This window comes from Leiobunum rupestre, chromosome 6 (genome assembly GCF_980474605.1).
Source record: "Leiobunum rupestre chromosome 6, qqLeiRupe1.1.hap1, whole genome shotgun sequence".
Classification (NCBI taxonomy): Eukaryota; Metazoa; Arthropoda; class Arachnida; order Opiliones; family Sclerosomatidae; genus Leiobunum; species Leiobunum rupestre.
In genome coordinates, this window is record NC_143389.1 from 18,322,809 (window position 1) to 18,337,567 (window position 14,759).

At 37.0% G+C, this 14,759-nt stretch overlaps 1 non-coding gene across 1 annotated transcript; it reads left to right on the plus strand.

Moving 5' to 3' along the window:
* Positions 1-10,569: 10,569 nt before the first annotated feature.
* TRNAQ-CUG (transfer RNA glutamine (anticodon CUG)) lies at positions 10,570-10,641 on the plus strand. The gene has a single exon. It is a non-coding gene; the product is annotated as a tRNA-Gln (tRNA).
* Positions 10,642-14,759: the final 4,118 nt, after the last annotated feature.

Consider the following 14,759-nt stretch of genomic DNA (forward strand, 5'->3'; position numbering starts at 1 on the left):
ACGTTAGAAGGCTATAAAGAAGTTAGAGACAGTAAATCTAATGCATGTGGTCACCGGCCAGTGATGGTCGTTGTTCTACCCCTGTGAGAATAGGGTGAGAATTTGAGAGGAGGTGAGATGCGCGAAACTTCAAAAGGAGAGGAGCGTGAGAGGAGTTTCACAAAGTACGCGTTTCAGAGAGAGGAGATTGAAAGGAGGGATTTTACAACTTCCATAAACGGAAAAGAGTGGGAGATGAGATCAGATTTTTCAATAAAACTAACGGGAGTGTGCGCGAGGTAGATTAATTAGTGAAATTCGATGAGAGGAGATGAGATACAAAATTAGTTTACGGTGGTTAGAGGAGATGAGTTTGAGTTTAAAATTTTAGAAACGGGAATGAGGTGGAGTGAGAGTTATCACGATATTTTGAAAAATGCCCATCACTGCCTAAAACTGACGCAGGGTTCATATAACCATAGGCAAACCGATTTCCTTGATATTTCCCGTTTTTCCATTTATATGTGGTCGATCTCGAGTCGAACATTCATTAGACCTTTAGCGTAGGAAAGTACAGGGAGTGTCACACTTTTAAGTAATTATCTCACTTTTGTTATTACCTATAATTATCGGACATGGGTGAGGCGGCAGCTTTTTTTCTATGTCACTAATAGGAGTTCCAGCCTAAAATATAGGAAGAATAATAATAATAATAACTTAATAATTTCATATAATTCACGGCACAACTTGTTCTTTCAATAAATCCCCACTTTTTCCCCGGATCCCGAAGTATGTTGGAAGAACTCGAAAATTATTTGTCAAAAAACGTCCAAAATATTAGAAAATAATTCAATATTATTGTAGTACAGTCCAAAAGAAATAATTCAAACAATGTCATCTTCACGAGTTCTACTACAGTCGAACTATGATCCCCAGAAAGCTTAGTACGGTTTGAACACTGTTTGCGTCTATGTCCGTCACGTGTTCTACTGCAACCATTCCCATATAGTAAAATTTAGTCAACGGTTTTACTTAATACAATAGGTGTTTCAATAAAATAATAAATATAAATTAATTAAGCTTGGTTTTAAATTAGAGCCTCACAACCTAAGCTACAGTCTACGTCACTATTTACATTCCTTAACATCAAAACTGGAACATTAAAATCGTATAACTTTAACTTACGCTGCTGGCGCCCCAGGTCGCGGGAATTTCTGGGCTTTGTAAACTCGCATCGAAACATTTTCTGTTCTCATTCATTAGTATTACCGCGTATTACAGCCATGTCTATTTTTGAACCGTTTCCGTGCGAAAATAGTCCTCGGCTATTTAAGCTCGTACCCGTTAGCCGATCCAAAATAGCCGTTTTAAAGATGGCGGCTATAAATGTTAACACCGACGCGTTTGACGTCAAGTCATCAAAAAAACCTTCTCGCCGAGATGGTTTTTTTGATGAGCATCGGATGCCTATCGTGACGTCAAATCGGAAACGTGAAAAATCGTACAGTAACAAAATGTTGGCATCGATTACTCAGCGATGTTTTTGATGAGCGTTACTGAACGTACCCCTGTTATATCTTATTCTAATGTAAATACAAAGTTAACTTATGGGTTAGAATAATACAAAGAAATAACTGACAGCTGACTCTGCAACTGCATTTCGTGAAGCCAATATAGAAATCGGATAACAAACTAGAACGGGTTTTGAAATTTTGTCGTGTGGTCCGATTAGAACTTTAAAGAACCTTGCCTTTGGTCCATGCTTTTCATTTGGCTGGTAACGAAAGTTACGCCATCAGCGCCGCACTGGTGAACCACGGTCAACTTTGATCACGCGCTGTTCACGCTACAGTGGCCAACACATTCGTCGAAACTCCGCGAGCAAGGATTTTCCCCCTATAAAATGTACTATAACGTGTTCAGCGCCACGCTTGTTTTTATAATGGCTTCAATGTAAAAACTATTTTAAAAACAATCCGCTAGGGGCGCTCAAATCATACACATAAATATTTAATTACACAAATTAAATATTTATGTTTTAAATAAATCTTGTGCACTAGAAAAATTCTTCGTCTATGTTATTTTAATTTTGGTAATTTTTGCGCAAGTTGCTAAACTGTAATTTAAAAAAAAAGGCATTCGGTTACCATAGAACCTGCTCGGCCAACGCTAAACTACTGGATTTCCGTCTGCTAATTCGTCTACTCACAGTCTAGAGTAGAGAAAAAACAACGCAATTTTATTTGTGATACCTCAAAAAATCACGTGCTTAAGGTTTGAGTAACAAAAGAGGTGAGAGTCGCTAGTCGCGTCATGACACGAGAAGCGACCCGCACAGTCATGCTGCCGTGAGCGACATTTTAAATCGTGCCCTTGTGCGACGACGATAAACGACCTGACGGATGACAAAGGCTCTGTATGCTTAGGTGGCAAATCTTTGGTGTGGGATTTCACCTAATCTGCTATAGGGTTTATTTATCAGTAGCATGAATGTTACTGTTGTTACATAAGTAAGCCTATAATCAAGAATTAAGTTTTTAATTTATTTAAAAAAATTGGTTTACAAAAATGAAAAGTAAAAATTAGTGGAGTTTGTAAAGAAATTCATCAAGAGAGGAGCCTGGTGGGAACGTGTTCAAGACGGCGGCCGCGTTGCCCCGCTGCACGGCAATGACTATGCGTTGGCTGATGTATTCCACGGAACGCGGCTACCCGGTTACTTCGCGAATTTTCCGGCCAGTCGCGTGTTCCAGGGCCAAGCCAAGAGTTTCAACAGCCAAAGCACAGAACTGGAAGCGATGACCGAGGACCACATATATTTGGCCTTTTTTCTTCAATTCAGCCTGGATGGCGGCCCAGAGAGGGGCTGTAGAAGACGAAATCAAATACGAAGGAGCTATGGGGTCGGAGCATGTGAAATCCCATACTTATGATTTACCACCGGACCAAGGGACAAGGGTCATGCCATCTGGGCGTTTGCCGTCGTCCCTCGACAAACTGCGGGGGCTCGAGGATGGAGGGCACACAGGCGGACATGTCATGAGAGCGCGCCGTACGATGTCGTTGACGGCGGCGTGGCGGGACAGACGACCAGTGCTTTTTTGCAACTTATCCATGGGTCCCGAACGAGTCGACATGGGCACCGCAGTTGCAGATGCGTGGAACGCAGATATGGGCACTAAAGCGAAGACCGATGGCGATTCTAAAAGAATCATCGTCGAGATGAGTACCCAGAGACGGAGAAGGAAGCGCGTTCAGCCAGGCGCTCGATTCCTTTGAAACGACAGATAGGAGCCGAGTTTTATCGCAGTCGCAAGAGGCGCGTTCCGTTAGATGCGAGAGTGGCTATCATAAGCTTATGGTAATAACGCCAGAAATTTTGAAAATTTCGTTTCTATAAAATATTTCTATTACAACTACGGATATACATGTAACACTTACATTAGATAATTGTAGCGCAAATTACAAGACGAGATCTGTAATTTTTGCAGTTTTTGGTGAAAATTACAGTGCCACAAATAAACATATTTGGTCATTTTAACAGCCAAAATCGTTGATCGTGGATTACAGAAATAGTTCTGTAATCTCTACAGTTCTTAGTACAAATAACAGTTCTGTAACTAAAATATACATAAGGATATTGTACAAAAATAAAATGACTGAACTGTTTTACTTGCTTACAGAAACGTACTGCAAAAATTTCGCACACATTAATACTGTACAAAAACTCTCAGTACAGAAATTTCTCTCAGTGTAGTAGACTAATATTTGGCAGTATTTGCACGGTTAATTATAAAGGACTAACTGAGTTCAAATAAACCGCTCTCTGCAGCCAATTGATATCATTCCAGCCCCGGACTGGGTATCAAAAGGCGCACCGGGCGGGAAAAGCTAAGGGCGCCAATATCTTTGATCAAAACTCTATTATACCCCCCCACCTTAAAGGTGTTTATTATTAAATTATTATAGACTTCTGCTGTTACGGGTCTAAATGATTTTCAGTCTTTTTGAATATATATTTTTTTAATTCTTATTAAACTGGTTATAAATACAGGGTGTTTTGAATAGCTCTGACTGGGAATTTTTGTCAGAAACTGCAAAAGATAGAGTTGCGAAATTTTCAGGGTATTATGTATTATGGGATCGCTATAAATCCTTAATTTCAGAAAAATCGGAAATAATTTAGGGTTTTTGTAAAAACTATTTTGCTAAAAACGTTTCAATGATAAAGTTGTAGAGTGCTGTCGAAAATGTTCAAGGAAATTGGTTTCATTGGAAAAGAACACTTTTTCACGAAGATATGAGCTGATGAAAAAAACAAGCTGTCCATAGGGGCCAATAGCCTTCGCATTTTGTACTTAAATGAAAGAAATGTCTGAAAGATTTAATTGATCATTTTATTCGAATAAACACAGGAATTTTACAAGTTAGGTTCTATTATACCTCCGTTTGCCGCGATACATGTTTGGGCACGATGAAGCATGTTTTGAAACGAGCGTCTGATCATATCAGGAGTGACAAGCTCGAAGGCTGCAATGATTCGGTGACACAAATCTTCGATGTTCTCAACCCCCACAAGATAAAGTCCATCGGAGTTAGGTTCGAAGACCTCGCGGGCCTTCAAACCGCGACCGTTAATGCCAGCCCAACGTTGAGGGAACTCGTTGTTAAGATGCTCCACTACACATCTAGGTACGTGGGGTGGTGCGCCGTCATGTTGGTACCACATCTGTCTGTTAGCTTCCAGCGTAATGTCTTCTAAAGCGTCTGCTATTTCGTTCTGCAAAAGCGCCAAGTAGCGTTTTCCAATGTCCATTAAGATGAGATGTGAGGAAAAATGGGCCAATAACTCGATCCCCGAGCAAACCGGCCCAAACATTCAGTCGGAGTTGTTGTTGATGATGATGGTGAAGAAAACCCCAGTGAGGATTTTTGTCACACCACATGTGCGTGTTTTGATAGTTGAAAGGCCCATCTTTCCCAAAGGAACACTCGTCGGTCATCAGCATTTGATTGATGAAATTTGGGTTATCATCAGTCATGGTTATTAGCCAGTTACAAAAATCAAATCTACGTTCCATATCTTCTTCTTGCAGCTACAAGAACGGTGTTGTGGCTTGGTCTTCTATCAGGATATCGAACAGTGAACAATTCACTAACCCTATGCGCGTTACGATTGGCACGCTGATTACGATAATAATTAAGTGGCATATTGATTAGACTCAATAAAGTTAGAGAATGGTTGAAAACAAAAAGATTTCGCATTAAATAGTAATTGAAAACTTGACCTTTGTGCGTTTTAGGCCTACTGTAAGCCTAAATTGGCGTTTTGGTAAATTACATGTACTTTATTTAAGGAATTTAATCTTGTAACGTGATTTCTTTGCCCCTAAGGATGGCTTGTTTTTTCAAAAAATGCCCAGTCAGAGCAATTCCAAACACCCTGTATAACGGTAACACGGTATATTAGTATTACCTAAACAAATTATTATTTCGACTTGTGTGGTCGTGCACCCTACTACATCATTTAAAATAGGTCACGTTTTAGGGAAACTAACACGGATGTATTGATATTTATGTTTTATTATTTTCGAGTTTTAGTGAAATATTTTCACTGCCCGAACCTTTTTAACCATAGGGCGATCCGCGATCGGGGGAACTATGTTTGGCACTTTAGGGGCGCCGAGCCCTTTTTTACCCTTGGGGCGCACCGGGCGCGCGCCCGATCGCCCTTATGGCCAGTCCGGGCCTGAGTAAGGGGGCTCAAATAACATTAAAAAAACCAATTAGTAAAAGTAAAAAATTATACGCGAAACACAAGCCTAATACTCTGGTACTTAATTTAGGTCATTAAATTACCAATTTTTGATAAATTCTTCTAATATGATAAATTGCATTTTCTAAAAAGAATATATGATTGCGGGGTTTGTCTGATGCATCGCTCACATTCCAGTTCATTTTTTACTCTCCCATAACTTAAAAAAATAGGTCTATCACTAAGACTACAAACTAACGGGAGCTTTATATTACTTACACAATTGCGCACATTATTTTTGGTAATTAATTAATACCACCAATGAGTTTCACTTAATTTTATGTGAATTCTATTTTGCCATCAGCAACTTCTGAATGTCAAGGGAATCCAACTTTTTGATACAAGTTTTTAGGCCACATGGAAGTTCCTTGACTGAGTATAATTTGAAATACATGCAGCGATTTATAACGAAATTATAGTTTCTCTAAAAATAAACAATAGACATCAGTCAAATTTTTAAAAAACCATTTTCTTTGACTTATTTGACTGTAATTGCAAAGTGTCCACCCTGTTCCAGATCCAGGATTCTTTAGAGCAACTATGTAATGCCCCGCTGCACAGTCTTCTCCAATATGAACTATAGCAGCTTTGGTTTTGAATAAGAAATCATTAATTTTTACCCTATCAGTACTAAACTCTTTAATTGGAGTGTGAATTTTAATTCGTTCACCCCCCGGTAAGTAAACCTGGCCAAATTCAAAATTAGATATTTACTAGAAGAATGCAAAATCGTTCGACGTTCCTTCTTTTAATATTGGCACTGAACGCAAGGGTTTTCAAACAGCTCCCAGTAGTCCAACAATTCATTATAACTTAAATTTTTTTATCAGCCAGTACATTAACGATGAAAACATTACCATCTTGAGGTTGTTGATTATAAACTCTCTCATTAGGACAATTTGGGCATCTAGTTTGATACTGAATACGAAATGACAATAAATTATAAATAAGAACATTTTCACCTTCAAATTTTTGAAACAGATTCATCAAAAATTCCACTGGATCCTGTTGATCATTTCCATGAAATCGTACATCAAGCGTACCTCTGACAGCAGAGGTTTTTAAAAGTGAAATATTAGGATCTTCCCTCTGAAGCAGCAGTTGTTGCAATGCAAACGTTGTTGGTCCTGGACAAATAACTTTTTCTCGAATGCTTCTGACAAATTCTGGAATTTGTAAAAGAGCTTCTAAAATGGAAATAGCATAGCATGAGTTATCATTATTCAAAAAGCCTTTTATTACCAAAGGTGAATTATCTTTAGGAATATTACCACTTACAGATTTTTTTGGCACTCTAGCCTTGGAGGGAACAGCTTCATTACCTGAACTAGCTTTTATACCCATATAAATTTCATCCACTGTATGCTCAAATCACCTTAGCGACACTCCAGAAGTTGTTTTGGTTGTTGTTTTTGGAAAAAAGGCTATTTGAGGCAAATCAGGCCTAAATTCTTTTCTTAGTCGATTATACTCGAATATCGCTTTGCAATCTGCATATATTTTCGACCCATCAAAATCAAGCAAATGAAGGCCATCCAAAGATGTAACCCTCGAAAGAGCAACGTATGCCATCCCACTTTGAAAAATACTTGGTCCAATATTCATCAAACCACATTCCATACTCATACCTGGACTCTTATGTATGGTAACCCCATAAGCCAAAACCACTGGAAATTGACTTTTTGAAACGTAAATGTTTGTCAAAATTTCAAACTTGACTGTAACTCATTCAATTTTCTCTTCAGTGGTATGATTATCAAATAAAACCAATATTTGTGAAACAATTCCATTTACATTCTTTTTAAACCTTTTCACAGTACCCATGGCTCCATTAACAAGTCCTTTATCCATATCGAGATTTCTTCCCAGCATAATACGAGCATTTATGCAAAGCAATAGTCTAGATTCTAATCCTGAGCAGGATATATCTGTGACAGCACTGTCACTGATATATTGCTTTCAAGTTTTCTGAGCTGCTCTTTAACTGTTTTTTGCATTTCCTGCTCCCCATGGGCCTTATCCTCACTTAATATTTCCAAAATAGGATTACCACATTTTTGAAGCATAGCACTGTTTATGTCATTGCACATTTTATTGGTTGATAACAAGCAAACAGGTTTTTTACCTTCTTTGTACAGGTTATCGTAATAGTTGGCAACCTCCTCAACATTATCTGCATTAGGAATTAGGCGTGTCTACAAAAGATCAACATCTTCAGCAGTAACCTTTCCTAACCTCAGTCTACTCAACATTTCTCCATAGGAAAAGTCTTTCTTGTATTTTATTAATAGTTAACTCGTCAAATTTGAAACACTGTCGAAATAAATTAAATCCACCAACTGAGCCAATAAGTTTACGAGCTTCTAAATGAGTGAGCATAGAAAATACAGGATCCCCTTTAACGGGTTGTAATTACAATAAATCTCCTAATGCCAAAATTGAAATTCCACCATATGGTTCTTCTTTACCAGTTATCTAACATAATCTTAAATGGATATAAGCTAGCAAAGCCGAAGATACCATTGAAAACTCATCGATTATTAGTAGCTTCAAATGGCCCAGTGTGCATTATCTTCAAGGTGTCCGGGCCTAATTTGTAATATTTCGCAGTTTTTCCACGTTGAACAGGTAGCATTAACAAACGATGCAGAGTAACTCCTCCTATGTTATAGGCAGCCAATCCAGTAGGAGCTGCGAAAGCCACGCAAAAATTATCTTGAAAGTGCGAGCATAAAAATATTCTAAGGGTTTTAATTAGGAAACTTTTTCCAGTTCCTCCATATCCACTTATAAACATATGCAGTGCTTCGTCAGAAGAGTTTGAACTGCAAATATGACAAGTGATTTTATCAAAGATACTCCGCTGATCTGTTTCCAAATATACAAGAGCACAAATTAAGCTGTCAGGAGTTAAAATTAAATTTTCCTTAAGAGCTGCGTTCACTTCATTCATTGCACTTTCGGCTTCTCCCAACTCTCTTCCCACAATAGGATTATCAGTGCTAGCTACCACAAAATTATTTTGATTGTCAGGTGGTGTATCTTTAGTCAAAGCTTCTTGCAGTTCCTTTTCTGCCTCTAGTAAAGCATTTAACTTTTCATGATACTTCATCATATCCTTTAACCTTGGTAAATTACTTTCAAAAGATTCTTTAAAAGTTTTATGATTCCTTAGTATAGAACTTTCTTCTCTCCAAGGTAAAAATAACATCAACAACCCATAATAAAACTTTTCATATTCTGATTCAGATTTATTTAAATCATGATTTGGGTGCTGAACCAGGAAAGGTTTAACCCTCATCTTTACAAAACCAGCTCCATTTTTTAGTTTAAGTAATTCAGAAGGTCGTTTTGTAATAGGCTTTTTTGAAACCTCGACTATCAGGGCGATTTGGATGTATACATCCAAATCGCCCTGATAATTCTTCTTCTTCTAAAACTTCTTTTTGATTTTCATGACTTTGGCGGTTCCATGGTGTAATGGTTAGCACTCTGGACTCTGAATCCAGCAAGATGAATTCAAATCTCGGTGGAACCTTGATTCATTAGAACCAATAGTTTTAATATGAAATTATATCATGGGTGGACATGGTTTTTATAAGAAATTTTAAATTCTTTTTCTTAAATTAATTTTTGATTTTTGTGAGTTTGCCGGTTCCATGGTTTAATGGTAAGCACTCTAGGCTTTGAAACCAGCGATCCGAGTTCACATCTCGGTGGAACCTTGATTCATTGGAACAAAAAGCCTAAATACGAAATTATCTTTTCGGTGGACATGCTTTTTATAAGAAATTTTTAATTCTTTTTCTAAAACTATTTTTTGATTTTTATGACTTTGGCGGTTCCATGGTGTAATGTTTAGCACTCTGAACTTTGAATTTAGCGAGTTGATTACAAATCTCGGTGGAACCTTGATTAATTAGAAACAATAGTCTTAATATGAAATTATCTCTTGGGTGGACATGGTTTTTATAAGAAATTTTAAATTCTTTTTCTAAATTTCCTTTTTGATTTTTATGAGTTTGCCGGTTCCATAGTGTAATGGTTAGCACTCTGGACTTTGAATCCAGTGGTTCGAGTTCACATCTCGGCGAAACCTTGATTCATTGGAATCAATAGCCTAAATATGAAATTATCTCTTCGGTGGACATGATTGTTATAGCAAACTTTAAATCATTTTTCTAAAATTCCTTTTTGATTTTTATGACTGTGCCGGTTTCATGGTGTAATGGTTAGCACTCTCGACTTTGAATCCAGCGATCTGAGTTAAAATCTCGGTGGAACCTTGATTCATTGGAACCAATAGCCTATAGATGAAATTACCTTTTCAGTGGACATGGTTTTGTGTAAATTTATTTTAATTTTTTTTCTTAAACTTCTTTTATATTCTTGGAGCTTTTCCGGTTCCATGGTTTTATGGCTCGCACCATGGAACAAGAATACAGCGATCCGAGTTCAAATCTCGGTGTAACCTTGATTCATTGGAACCAATAGTCTTAATATGAAATTAACTCTTCGGTGGACATGGTTTTTATAAGAAATTTTTAATTTTATTCTAAAACTCCTTTTTGATGGATATGATATACCCGTTTAAATGTTGTAATGGTTAGCACTCTGGACTTTGAATCCAGCGAGCTGAGATCAAATCTCGGTGGAACCTTGGTTCATTGGAAACAATAGCCTAAATATGATATTGTCTCTCCGGTGGACATGGTTTTTATAAGAAATTTTTAATTCTTCTTCTAAAACTTCTTTTTGATGGTCAAGACTAAGCCAGTTCCATGGTGTAATGGTTGACACTCTGGACTCTGAATCCAGCGATCCGAGTTCAAATCTCGGTGGAACCTTGATTCATTGGAACCAATAGTTTTAATATGAAATTACCTCTTCGGTGGACATGGTAGTAGTTTACCCCCCTATTCCTGGATACGCGAGGGGGGCGCAGCGTGCTTTCCCCCACGCGTCCCCAGCTGCGTGACGGGGGGAATGAAGCGGGGAATCGCGATTCCGCCCCCCCTCGGGCGCGTGTCACGCGTGCACTCGTGCGTAACGAGCACAGGTGTTAATTAATTAGCCTAGTTAGTCGACCTGTTCAAGGTCAATTAAAAAAGGGTGAATATTAATGAGCGTGGTATTGTTTTACCGTTAGGGGTCATTGACCTGTTAGATAGTAACATGTGTTTAGGATCATCAAGTAGTTATATTATATGTTTGAATATTAATTTTTGGCGGGAAAGTGTAAGCGTCGATCAACAAGTGGTTAAACTCTATAGGTCTATTACATGTTTGACATGATTTTGGCGGGGAAACGGGTAAAGTTTGTACCTTTATAATAACACGTTAGAGCTAATTGACCTGGTAGCTATATGGTTGAACTGTTAAAGTTTTGGCGGGGATTTAACATGCGTTTATGATGATGTAAGCGCGAAAAGGATGAAGTGGAGGGGGTAAAGTTTGTATTTACTAGTATAAACGTTTGCATGGTTTAATTACCTGACAACGGTTAGGAAGCGTCTTTGGGATTATGGACCCGAACAAGTGATCTCTTTTAGTGGATGTTATATGGTTGAGCTTTTAGCATTTTGGCGAGAAAATTATTTAACATGTTCTGAAGACGGTTAGGAAGCGTCTTAAGTAATCTTAAGAAGTAAATATTAATGAGTTTTATAAGCTGTGTTTTAACGTTAGGAAGCGCGGTAAAAATGATTCACTTTTAATGACTGAACATAACGGGATAAAGCTTGTATCGTGTTATAACCTGTCATTCGTGGTCATCTTTATAGTGTCCCACCAGGGGTGTCTCATTGGGTAACAAGTTGTCCCTATATGGTTCGTTAATGATTATAGCCGCGTCACGTGATCATTTTATTTACGGTAATTGAAATGGGTCTTCCATAAAGATTGCTGGTGAAAGTTTAACATTTGTCAATGCTTCACCACTAGACTGGTATCTTTGGATTCGGGTAGAAGTTTCAAATATAAGTCACCCCTAATAGGGCCCCTTTTTAACGGTTTTTAGGTTATTAATCTTTATGCACATAAAAAGTATAGACTCTTAAACGCGCCTTCCCGAAGCGCGGTAAAAATGATTCATATTTACGCTAACAACACATAACGGGGTAAAGCTTTTAGGCTGGTTTTAGCGGTTGTTATATGCACTCTTAGTAATTTTGGTTGGAAATTCATGTGTTTTGGCCGCCATCTTTAATGATTCATATTCAAACGGGTTCTGTGTATTGAAAAGTGTGGCTATCTTTGTTATTTTTTACGAAATTTGCCATATTTACTTTAGATCAAGCTTGTTTTTAAACAAGTTGTCCCTAAAGGATTTTTATATATATTAACCTAAAACGTCGAATTTAAAGTCGCTAGGCCTAAGGTAGTGCCTTGGGTGTAAGCTGATAAATATTATGACAATGCATCATGTATTAATTTTATATTACCGTTAATGAGGACGCGCGAGAAACATTGTGCATTACGTGGTAAAGTTTTATTGTTAAGCCTGGCCATCGTAAATAATAAGCCTAAAATTTATGAAATGTAAACTGTGTATTTAAGGTTATATTGGGGTGAAGAAATGAGGGAGTTTTTTATTGGATATTTCAAGTTTTTAACATAGTCAATACGTTAATGACAGTAAAGATAGTATATCCTGTCGTCCGTTAGGAAGGGTCTTTGGGGTCATCTCACGTAAACATGTGTTGAAAAGGGTAAATTACATAATGCCAAAAGACATTTCAAGAACAAGTTTCCCTATATGGTTCGATCAAAAAGCCGCGTCACGTGATCATCTGATTTATGGTTAATGAAAGGGGTCTTCCATAAATAAAATCATTATAATCATGCAATGCATTTTTTAGGTATAAACGTCGCTATCTATGGATATTTTCATTCGGATACATGATTACCTGATATGAAAACTGTACAAGTTTCAATATTTGGTTAAGTTGTCCCAAACAGGGGAAACATTATTCTAACCATGCCTCACGTACATAAATCGTTTACGTATACATTGTTTTATATTACCGTACCATCGGTCTGGTCTAATAAGAATTCGAACATGTTTTGTTCGCGAAAGATAAGGAGAATGAGATTAAGAAACTATCATTTTTAATATTACCACTTCTATAATAAACTAAGGTAGTGCTTTGGGGTCCAGTTGCGTTGGGGACGTGTTAGATATTTTTAAATGTAGAAAAAAAATTACTTCTGATGGTGGCGCGGTAATAATTATCAATTACTTGTAAAAGTATATTTACATCGTCTTTGTAGACTTCTTAACAGTACATAACGTGGTAAATTGTCAAGCGGGGCCATCTTTGTTAGATCACGTACAATGTTGTTTTGACGCTTATAAACAAGTTGTACCCAACGGTTTTTTATATATAAACACGTACCTAAAAAGTCGCTAGATGACTTGGGTATAAGCTGATTAATATTATGACATTGTTCGGCGTCGTCATTTTAAGTTCAATGTTAAATTCGTTAACCTCGCAGTTTGAAACAAGTTGTCCCTATATTAAGAATAAGCTTGGGATTATTAACAACGTTTGCAGCTCTGGCCTTATAAATGTTTCACAGTCTTTACGCACATCGTATACATTTTCCACAAAATATCAGTTTTACGCATAAAATTTAATATTACCACTTATAAATCCTAGTAAATATAATGCATTTATACATTGACACTATACGAAATATTTACATAACAAGGTCGGTTCGCGCTCATGAAATTTAAATAATAGTAAACTTTGTAGGGTAGATCACTTGACTTTGTAATGGATATTTCAATAACCGTTCATCATTTTAATAGATCAATGACGGTTTGAATTAATATTGTGGTATCTTAGGTATAATTAACAACGTTTGCAGCTCTGAATTTTCGTCGCTAAAGAATATGTCCATAAAGATTGATTATAAAAAGTTAAACACGCTGGTATCTATGGATTCGGGTTACCTAAACCGTTACTTAAACATGTCGCTCCTATATGAACTTTTAAACGGTTATTCGTGTTAAACGTGTACATTGCATAAAACATTTACGACAACATATAACCAGTCGAACATGTCTGCGATTATTTATAATTTTGCGTTAGTTTATCAATAATATCGTGTATATAAATTATAGTATTAAGAACTATACTTGTATTGAGCCGTTATAAATGTCGTAAAAATCTTTAATATTTAAATCTATCGTTAACTAGCTGTATATTATTCCGTGTTTACCAAGCGGCACGAGGAATGTTTACGTAGCGGTTTAATAGACTTTAACATGTACGGTCCGTTAATTTTCGTAAGTGGTAGCGAAATTATGGAAGGGGCCACTACGTGAAAGAACGCTCATTCAATTTGTGAACCTTTAAAATGAGCTTATAGTAATATTTACAGATTCTATTTAGATTTTAGAGTGGCATTGCCATTTCTCACCACCAGGGGTAAATTGAACTCTTATAAACGTTCGTTGTTTATTAAAGGACATTATAGTATTGCCATTTCTTGCCACTAGGGGTAAATTGAACTCTTATAAACGTAACAAATAACGAACGTTACTTAATTCGTTGACCGAGGGTATTAAAGAGCATTATAGTTTCACCACCAGGGGTAAATTAAGAACTTAGTGGCAGCACACACTACCCTGATTGTAACGACTGCGTTATTAATGTAAGCAATGTTTAAATACTTGACCAACGAATGTTCCTGTATGTTAGTTTAATGTTGATATTTCGGTTAATAATGCAGTAAAAAAGCTAAGCCTAACAAATACGTTGTCGTCAAAACTCGGACCAAAGTTATAACTTGTTTTTCTGTTATAATCTCCCGCGTATTAATTTGGTGATAATAATGGTTAAACGTATTTTATAGCGTCATATGAAATAACTTACTAACAGGTGTTTTCGGTAACGAGTTTAGGGTGAACCCTACGAAGCAAGAATTACATATTTCATTTTACGGAACAAAATTGGAC